Source organism: Sminthopsis crassicaudata, chromosome 2 (genome assembly GCF_048593235.1).
Source record: "Sminthopsis crassicaudata isolate SCR6 chromosome 2, ASM4859323v1, whole genome shotgun sequence".
NCBI lineage: Eukaryota > Metazoa > Chordata > Mammalia > Dasyuromorphia > Dasyuridae > Sminthopsis > Sminthopsis crassicaudata.
Window position 1 is genome coordinate 40,674,910 of NC_133618.1, and position 8,843 is coordinate 40,683,752.

At 40.4% G+C, this 8,843-nt stretch overlaps 1 long non-coding RNA gene across 1 annotated transcript; it reads left to right on the forward strand.

Moving 5' to 3' along the window:
• Nucleotides 1-1,589, forward strand: LOC141553183 (uncharacterized). The gene is made up of 3 exons (XR_012485301.1): nt 1-198; nt 1,005-1,111; nt 1,430-1,589. It is a non-coding gene; the product is annotated as an uncharacterized LOC141553183 (long non-coding RNA).
• The last annotated feature ends 7,254 nt before the right edge of the window (nt 1,590-8,843 follow it).

The window sequence follows — 8,843 nt, forward strand, 5'->3', positions numbered from 1 at the left end:
TATTCTGCTGTCAGAAGTAGACCTGCCAGCATCCCTTAGCTGGTGGCTCCTATAACAGATGGCACCCAAACAGGGGCACAAAAAGCCACAAGAAATAAAGAAGCAGCAGAGCTCAAGGGCTGCTCATGGGCAGCAATGGGATATTCTCAGGAGAGTTCCTTTGGTAACCAACAAGGAAGCAAAGGGAAAAGCGACCCGGTAAGGCTTTTTCAGTCTGGTAATTAAAATGGGGCAATAGGTCAAAGGGCCGAATTAGGAGACTGCTGAATGTTATGAAAAATGCTTATTCTGACAACAATCCTCCTTCTCCATTTGTGAGAAAGTTTTCTCCCTGATGAAATATTATGTTAGAGCAAATGACCTCTCACAAGATTCAGCACCTGCTATAGCGACTCACCCTGCAACCATCCAAAGGAATAGGAGGGGAAAGATTTTGATAGAGCCGTTTGTATTCCCCAGGTTTTGGACTCGGATATCAGCCACTTGTCAATATTGGGCAAACTTATCGACCCTGCTGTTGGGGGTAAATAATCGTTTTCCCATAAAACAAAAATTGGGGAATTGTTGAGATCCATGCCTAAGTGTGACGGGGCAGGTCCATTCTCCCAAAGCCCCAATAGCTGTAAATCATAAACCCCCTCCCCAAGGAATTACAAATCCGCCTTTACTGACACAGATGCTGCTTGTGGATTGGGAATAAAATAAATTGAAGACAAGAGAGGTCAGAGAACACAACTGCCTCTCAGTCTCCTTATGTCATTACCAAACTCTCACATGAAGGGATCTATTCTGCTGGTCAGAATTAGATCCCCAGCAGCCACTAGCCTGTTGCTCCATCACAGTGGACATTTCATGCAGGAGAGGTTCTTGTCAGAAAGGCAACAGATGTGAGGTGACATAAAAGGCTGCCTTTTGAAAGTGTTTGGCCACTAAGAAAAACCATTGGCCATCACTTTGCAGTTTATTTGATGGTTTACTTAATAAATTGATTTTTAATGCTCCAGGTTTTCTCAAAATTTTACTTGGAACAAGCACTTCAAATGGGACATCGAGAAGGAAAGCATCTACATCAGACATAGTTTGCCTTCATTTCCATCCAGGAGCAAGCCAGGTAGGATGAGGATAATAGAAAAGTAGAACTATACACAATCAAGCCCTGGCCTCCAAAAGGCTAGTCCTACCTGGAGTAGATAACACAGTTACTTTGTGTGGCTGTTTCTTTAATATTCCTATCAGTTTTGGATATAATTGTGGGGAAGCAAATACAGAGTTGGGGAGATCCATGTGGGAAGGGAAGTGCAAGTGGACACATTAAGCCTGCATTTTGGAGGTAGCCTTCAGAAGTCCATGGATGCTGGGTAATGGATGTTGGGATGTCTGATCTTGTGTGGAGTATGATCTTCTACATTGTTTACTATCTCCTCATTAGGCGCTGAATTAACAGCTGGCACAGTGTGTGATATGTGGCCCATTTGATTTGGTAGACTGGTTGAAGGAATTTCTCATACTGCAAGTTTATCAAAGAGTCATCCGTGGAAGAGTTGTCCTGTGGTCTATTCTCAAGGACATTCCTACCTGTCTCTTCCCCTTTCAACATCCCAAAGTGAAGGGCTGTCCTAGGGCTGACAGCTGAGGTTGTTCTCTGTAGTCCATGCAAGATGTGTGGGCAAATGGCATTTCTTGAAAATGATATTTTTTGAAATAAGATGTCTTATATGAGAACATGTGCTCTTGAGAAAAGCTATGGGAGCCTCTGGGGTTTGTGGAATCTCTGGCTGTGGACCCTGAGGAGTGCTCTAATAAGGCACTTTGGTGGGTGTACAGGTGAATGTGATGGGTCTAGGATGCTGTTCTTCTTCATGTCCTTAATCTGAACTTGTGCAATGGAGGTTCCATCCCAAGGAATGAACTCACACTGAGCATCACCAAACAAAGGAGGAGTCCAAGCAGGTATGGGTTCCAACCATATGATCCTATCAAAATGAGGAGAGGGAAAATATTAAAAATCCTATCCCTAGAAGCTCTCTATCTATGCACTCCTGTCCTTGCTTTAGGCTCCCTAGTGGGCTTAAAAATGGAACACAGAAGAACCTTTGTTTTTTATCCAAAGTGAAGAACCATGGCAGTGATGCCATTCTGGTACTGTCCAGTGAGAACAGAGACTGTGACTTTTGGAGCCTCTGAGGACCCTTACTGAGCAGAATGTGACTGCTAAAGTCGTTTGTGCAGTACTTACCCCAGAGACATCATAGTCTGTGGAGTCGACTCAGAGACGTCATGCTCAGAGTCCTCATGCCTGGCACATCTGAAGGGAAAACCTTGTTCCCATCCTGCCTCGAATGGGTAGAGAATGGGATCAACATGCCTATGCAGATTGGACTCTTGGGCAGTCCAGTATAAATCTTCCAAGGCGACATTCACTCCAGCCTGTCCTGACACACTCCTTGTGCAAAATCCTTGAGATGATTCGTATATCTCTTGGTGTCTATTCATGGCTGCCCTCATAACATGGATATTAGCAGGGCCCGTATATATAAAAAATTTTAATTGATTCTGAGCTCCCGGCTTCCCTTTATGCAGCAGAAGGTTGAGGCTCCTGACTTCTTCCAGTGGCTGGAAAAGACATCAAGAAATGGTTAGATTTGTACAAGGAAAAAATGACAGTGAGATGGTATATCCCTGAGCCTAGATGCTATCCGCTATGAGTCTAGAGAAAAATGGACACTCATGGAAGCAAGTGAGAGATGTTGGGTCTAACCTTGAGCCCTACTTTCCATGTCTTCATGACCATTGCAGTCAATGATTTCCTGCTCCCCTGGGAAGGGATTCATACTGAGGATGGATTTTTCAAGGGGTCTATGAATCCTTCTAGCCCAACAGTACTTTGGGAGGTGACCAGTGCCATCTTTTCTAAGAAAGGGATTGAATAGGGATTTCCAGATCATGGCACTTCCCACTGCATTTGCCTTGCAGGTGGGCACCATTTCTACTAATAAAGATCTCAGGTCTTGTGTTCTGTGAGGTCAAGGCCTTTCCCAGAGCTTCAGAGCCTGTAGCTTTCAGAGGGAAGTCTTGAATCTAGGGCTTCATGACCTACAATCTGTCTTGCTGCCCTCCAGCAAGGTCTTACCAGGTAAGAAATGACTAAGGATGCACTGAAAGAGACTGAATTCTGGGGCAAGACTCCCACAAATCCTGATGCCAAGGGTCAAAGCTGGGACTTGAAGTGGGCTCTTTCCAGGTGAGGGCCCTTCATTCTGTTCATGCCAGTGGGGGAGCTGGGCCATTGCTCTCCCTTGCCAGGGATGGCACTTCTTTAACTCCCTGGCCTTTCCTCACTGCTCTAAGGAGGGATGCCTCAATGGAAAGGAGATTTGTGGCAAAGGATCTCCTTGGGCTTCTAGCAACCCTATACCTGGAGATCCTGCAGGAGAATCTCGTCCTTCTACTCTTTCTAGCTGCTCAGGAACAGCACAATTGGCTTACTCAAAAACACAGACCATTTTTCATGGCCCTGGAGGGAAGAGACAAAGCTGAAGTCTCCTCTGCCACATTACATTCTCCCTGACAACGAGCATTTCCTGACATCAAGCTTTCAATTCCCTTTTTTCCACTACAAACTGTTCTCTGATCTGCCCTGAGACCCAAGGAGGAAGTGCTTTCCTTTTTCAGATCACAGCTTCTCAGATGTGTGAACATGGTTGTCACCCCAAGTGTTCTCCAAGATAAAGATCCCCTAATACCTCATTTCCCAGAAGATGGGCATGGTTTGCTGATCCTGCGGACTACCTTATTCTGGACACCATTGCTTTCCTCGGTCAGCAGTGATAAGATTACTGCAGGTGAGCTCTGACCTGGGAGGGTGCCCTCTGCCCTTGGGAATCTGTTATAGTGCTTGTTTTCTTTCCAAAGAACCCAGAGGAAGCCATGAAAGGGACTGTATAGGCCATGTTGGACCCACTTAACTTCCCTACACTCAGAGCAGGAAAGAGGATCCCGGAGGGCTCAGGACATCCCTAAGAGCCACTCGGAGGAAAGCCTCAGGAGAACACCCTGCATCTTGACTCTATATCCAGAGATATTGCCAGAAATTAGCCATTGTCTTTGTATCTCTATTGCTGCTGGACTATGATGCTAATATGTAGAAATCCTGATGATTTACGTGGATTTATTTTGTGACGTGCAACTTTGCTAAAGGTGTGGATTATTTCTAATAGTTTTTTAGTAGAATCTGGGGTTCTCTAAGTATACCATCATATCATCTGCAAAGAATGATAATTTGGTTTCCTCTTTATCTCTTCTAATTCCTTTAATGTCTTTATTCTCTTATTGCCAAAGCTAAGATTTCTAATAAAATATTGAATTGTAATGGTAGTAGTTTCACCCCTGATCTTATAGGGAAACAAAAACACTTACCATTTCTGCCTTTCTCCGTTGGATTTTGAGCTTTTTAATGCCCGAATACATGGTAAATTTTTTTTTAATAGTTTTTCCATGTGTCACTGAGGGGGTAAAAAAGCATATTTCTTCTGTCTCCTTTCAATTTTTTCCAAGATCTGTCATACCTAAAATTTCTAAAATTGTATTCACTTCCTTAACACCTTTCTAATTTATTCTGTGGTTTAAATTTTCTAGTTTTGAGAGGGCAAGTTTGAGATTCCATTAATATACTTTTCCTGTCTATTTCTTCTTGCAGCTTTTAACTTCTCCTCTAGGAATGTGGAAACCATACCACTTAGTGCATGAATGTTTACTATTGTATATCTATGATATCCGTTAAGAAGATATTTTCCTTCCTTATCCCTTTTTATATATTTCTAACTTTGCCTGATCAGAGATCAGGATTGCTACTCTCGCTTTGCTTACTTTACCTGAAGCATAATAGTTTTTGCTCCAGCCTTTTATCTTTACTCTGAAAGTATTACTTTGCCTTCAAGGTATTTCTTGAAAAAGTATCTTTTTTAAAAAACTCATATTTTATTTGAACAAATCTAGGCAAGAAAACAGAACTAGAATGGGGACAGGAAAGTTGAGAGTGTAGGGACCCAATTAAGGATACAACAGACAAGTCCTGTCTGAAGTAGGGAATGAAATGATTACTTTGTGGTTCTTAGAAAACTTGCCTTTCCTTTTACATTCCTATCATGTGTGGGCACAGGTTGAGAAAGAAACAGAGGTGGGAGACATTGAGAAGGAAAGTATGTACATCACAGATATTTTGCCTCCTTCTCCACCCAGGTGGAAGAGAGGTAGAATGGGGACACTAGAAAAGCAAGAGTACAAAGGACCTAGGCCTAGCCTAGGTCCAGCAGCCTAGGCCCACCTAGAGTACCATGGAAGATAGGGTGAGGCAAATGGTGTTTCTTGAAATGGGATGATATGCATCATGTAGGCCTGCATGTGCTCCTGCAGGAAGCCATTGTCCATACAAATGAGAGGTTCTGGGTCCATGGAATGGCCTACCTCCATTAATAGCTGGAATTACTTTGTGTGGAATGACTTTGTTTCTTGGGATTCCTATCTTGTTTGAATATAATTGTGGGGAAAGAAGAACAAAGGTGGGGGGAAGAAGAGTGGATATCCATGTGGATAGGGAAGTGGATATGGACATATTGAGCCTGGATTTGGGGGGTAGTTTTCATAGGTCCATGGATTCTGGGGAATAGATATTGGGATGTCATATATCCCCTATGTTCACTGTCTCTTCATTGGCCACTGAATTAAGGGCTTACACAGTCTCTGACATGTGGGTCATTTGCTTTGGGGACTGTTGTTAAGGGGCTCTTCATGCTTCATGTTTATCAAAGGGGCCTCAGTGGAGGAGGTGTCCTGCGATCTCTCTTTTTTTTTTTTTTTTTTTTTTTTTAAGTGTCTATTTATATTTATTCTCCTTAGATCTTTTTTCTGGATGCAGATGACATTTTATGTCCAAAGTCTATGGATGTAATGTTGTTTTCGTTTTCTGGAGTTCTTTGGGAAGCCTTCCTTTCAGTAGAGTAATTATCACAGGAATAGCCAGGTGTTAAAGTCCAAAAGTCTTTATTGTCTCTTTGGAAATCCTATCTCCTTCACTTGGGGCTCCGCTAGTTTTCTGGAGGGCCTTCAGAGGAGACTTGGTATCAGTGGAAGAAATGCAGGAGGCCAGGCCAGCCACCATGAGTCTGATAAAGATGGAATTGAATTTGGTCCAGTCCTTACTGGCTGTTATATACTCCATTATCACAGGTTTGAATCTTGTGGAACTATATTAAGTACTAAGTACTAGAGAACTACTAAGCACCACGCTAAACTAGATAACCATAGTCTTTATCAGTTCTATTGACTTAGCACCTTATAAGAATCCTTCTTTCAAGTTCAGAGTTCTGGCCCATAACATATTAGGATTCCTTTGGATCTCTGACCTGCTGAGAACCAAGCCTTTCCTAGATGATCTTCTCACATTCTTGCTGTTGTTGTGAACAATGCATTCCTTGTTGTGCTTGGTTTTTTTTTTTTTTTTTTTTTACTTTTTTCTCTTCTTAATTTTTTTATTAATTTTATTTTTTTTGACAGTACATATGCATAGGTAACCTTTTTTTTTTTAATTAAATAACATTATCCTTTGTACTCCCTTCTGTTCCGAATTTTCCCCCTCCTTCCCTCCATCCTCTCCCCTAGATGGCAGGCGTTCCCATACATATTAAATATCTTATAGTATATCCTAGGTACAATATATATGTGCAGAACCGAATTTTGTTGTTGTTGTTGTTGTTGTTGTTGCAAAGGAAGAATTGTATTCGGAAGGTAAAAATAATCTGGGAAGAAAAACAAAAACAAAAACAAAATGCTCACAGTTTACATTCATTTCCCAGTGTTCCTTTTCTGGGTGTAGTGATTCTGTCCATCACTGATCAATTGGAATTGGATTAGCTCTTCTCTATGTAGAAGATATCCACTTCCATCAGAATACATCCTCATACAGTATCATGTTGAAGTGTATAGTGATCTTCTGGTTCTGCTCGTTTCACTCAGCATCAGATCATGTAAGTCTCTCCAAGCCTCTCTGTATTCATCCTGCTGGTCATTTCTTACAGAGCAATAATATTCCGTAACATTCACATACCGTAATTTACCCAACCATTCTCCAATTGATGGGCATCCATTCATTTTCCAGTTTCTAGCTACTATAAAAAGAGCTGCCACGAACATTTTGGCACATACAGGTCCCTTTCCTTTCTTTCGTATTTCTTTGGGATATAAACTCAGTAGTAGCACTGCTGGATCAAAGGGCATGCGTAATTTGCTAACTTTTTGGGCGTAATTCCAAATTGCTCTCCAGAAAGGCTAAGATGACAGGAAAATATAATGATGAATATTGGAGAAGATGTGGGAAAACTGGGACACTGATGCATTGTTGGTGGTGTTGTAAAAGAATCCAACCAATCTAACAGGTGTGTAGTGGTATCTCAGAATTGTCCTAATTTGCATTTCTCTGATCAGTAGTGATTTGGAACACTCTTTCATATGAGTGGAAATAGTTTCAATTTCATCATCTGAAAATTGTCTGTTCATATCCTTTGACCATTTATCAATTGGAGAATGGTTTGATTTATAAATTAGAGTTAGTTCTCTATATATTTTGGAAATGAGGCCTTTTTCAGAACTTTTAAGTGTAAAAATGTTTTCCCAATTTGTTACTTCCCTTCTAATCTTATTTGCATTAGTCTACCTCTCAGACTTGTGGAGGAGGAAGTAATTTATGACCCAAGGAGAAGTAGAGATCATTACTGATCACAAAATAGATTTTGATTACATCAAATTTAAAAGCTTTTGTACAAACAAAACTATCTTCTGTTCCTCTAATCTATTTATGATTTCATTCTTTATGCCTAAATCATGGATCCATTTTGATCTTATCTTGGTATATGGTGTTAAGTATGGGTCCATATCTAATTTCTGCAGTTTTTCCAGCAGTTTTGGGATAAGAATTCACTATTTGACAAAAAGTTGGCATCTTTGGGTTTGTCAAACACTAGATTGCTATTTTTATTCACTATCTTGCCCTGTGAATCTAACCTATTCCATTGATCAAATAGTCTATTTCTTAGCCAATACCAAATGGTTTTGGTGACTGCTGCTTTATAATCTAGCTTTAGATCAGGTACAGCTTGACCACCTTCATCTAACTTTTTTTTTCTTTAATTCCCTTGAAAATCTCGACCTTTTATTCTTCCATATGAATTTTGTTGTTTTTTCTAGGTCATTAAATGTTTCTTGGGAGTCTGATTGGTATAACACTAAATAAATAGATTAGTTTGGGAAGTATTATCATCTTTATTATATTTGCTCGGCCTATCCAAGAGCACTTAATGTCTTTCCAATTATTTAAATCTGACTTTATTTTTGTGACAAGTGTTTTGTCATTTTGCTCAAATACTTCCTGACTTTTCTTTGGTAGATGGATTACCAAATACTTTATGCTCTTGACAGTTGTTTTGAATGGAATTTCTCTTAGTATCTCTTGCTGTTGCATTTTGTTAGTGATGTATAAAAATGCTGAGGATTTATGTGGATTTATTTTGTATCCAGCAACTTTGCTAAAGTTCTGAATTATTTCTAATAACTTTTTTTAGAATTTCTGGGGTTCTCTAAGTATACCATCATATCATCTGCAAAGAGTGATAGTTTGATTTCCTCATTTCCTACTCTTATTCCTTTAATCTCTTTCTCGACACTTATTACTGAGGCTAGCATTTCTAATACAATATTTAATAGTGATGATAGTGGACAACCTTGTTTCACTCCTGATCTTACTGGGAAAGGTTCCAGTTTATCTCCATTGCATATTATGGTTACTGACGGTC